We start from the raw sequence: 1,677 nt of genomic DNA on the forward strand, positions 1-1,677 counted from the left end.
AGCTGATGCCCGCACGCCTCCCTGGAGGCCAAGGGCACACACGGCCTGCCCTGCCAAGGGTCTGGCATCAGTTGGGCCTGTTCCCGGGGCAGGCGGGGGCCTGATGGTGGCCACCAAAGAGTGGGAACCCGGCCCCGCCGCCCACGGCCCTCACCAGCCCCAGCCAGCACTGCTGCAGGTTGAGGGCCGACCCCTCTCCGGGCCTGGCCCCAGCACTAGCAGCATGTGGAAAACAGCTTGGGCCCCACACACGGAGCCGGCTCCAAATTCCTGGGCGTTGGAGCGGAGAGCCCGGGATGGGACAGTCCAGCCCGGTCCGGTCCAGTCCAGTCTGGCCTGGCCCCCAGAACCGCAGCCCCCTGGGCAGCCCCCGGTGCCTTGGCCGGATGGCTGGGCCAGGGGAGGCCCGGGCGGAGGTGACCGGGAGCATCACGCCTCACCATCTCTGCCCGACCCTGCTCGCCAGCTGTCAGCCAAGTGATTTAGGTGGCCCGGGAATGCTGGTGGCGCCCGGCCCCAGCCCCCGGCTCTTTCCCCAGAACTGGCTTGGGCTTCTTGGCGGCCGGGAAGGAAGCAGCAGGCTCCAGCCTACACTGCACCATAAATCAGGGCTCAGCCCCACCCAGAGTAGCTGGGCTGGTACTAACAGTGGCCCTGTCCCTCCTGTATCCAGCCTCATCCTGTCCCTGCAGCCTTCTCAAGGGCCCGGACGGTTAAACGCCAAGCCTCAGTGTCCCCCTTGGCAGCCGGGTGGCTGCTGCCCCCCTAAGATTAACCAGGCACAGGGCCTGTGACCCGTGTCCTTGCCCTGCTGTCCTCCCACCCACCACTGCCCTGCATTGGGGATACAGGTGTCCCTGTGTACTGTTCCCAGGGACCAGGCGCCAGCTCGGCGTCACCACTGGCGCTGGGACAGTGCCCGAGCTGGCATTAAGATGAAGGCTCCAAGTTGAGATGCTGTGTCCTCCGGTGTCTTCAGCACCCGAGCCTCAGCTCTGCCATCTGGCAGATGGGCAGATGCCATGCTGCAAGGTTCCACCGAGAAAGATTGGTCTCGGGCCCTGTGGGCCTCTGCCTGACCTCCCACCCCCATCCAGCCATGCCCACCACGGCCAGCAGGGGGCACCACTCCCCACTGCCTGGCCTGGGGCTGTGCAGACAAGAACAACGCCCCAGGGTCCCTAGGTCCTGGGTCCCAGGATGGACACAGGATCAAGCCCATTCCCTTTTCGCTGCAAGCCTCCGTCTTGACACCTTTCCTCCCAGTGCAGTCTGCTTGGCCTGAAGGGAGTGTCTCGGGCCCCTGTGGACAGATCCGCTCCAGCTGCCCCTGCCACCGCAGACCCTACCATCCCGGGTCCCAGGCTCCTTGCACAGATGCTTGGGTGGAGGCCCAGGGCACAGAGCTGGGTGAGGTCACAGTCAGCAGCGCTCCCTCCCTCCCCTGTGAGATCAGGGAGCCGTGGCCCTGGTTCGCCGCCCACCCAGCCCTTTCTGGGCCGACTGCCAGGGCTGGAGTGGGCCAGCCAGGCCCCCAGCCTGCAGCCTGGGCCCCCCAGCGTGGGGCAGGAGGGGGCGGCTGCTCGCCAGTCTCCAGGGAGCCCCCAAACACAGGCCCCCTTGCCCATAAACATTTACTAGGTTGTGAGGGGCTGACATCATCCCGGTCCCACACGG

Source organism: Fukomys damarensis, unplaced genomic scaffold (genome assembly GCF_012274545.1).
Source record: "Fukomys damarensis isolate Sample0158 unplaced genomic scaffold, DMR_v1.0_HiC HiC_scaffold_37, whole genome shotgun sequence".
NCBI lineage: Eukaryota > Metazoa > Chordata > Mammalia > Rodentia > Bathyergidae > Fukomys > Fukomys damarensis.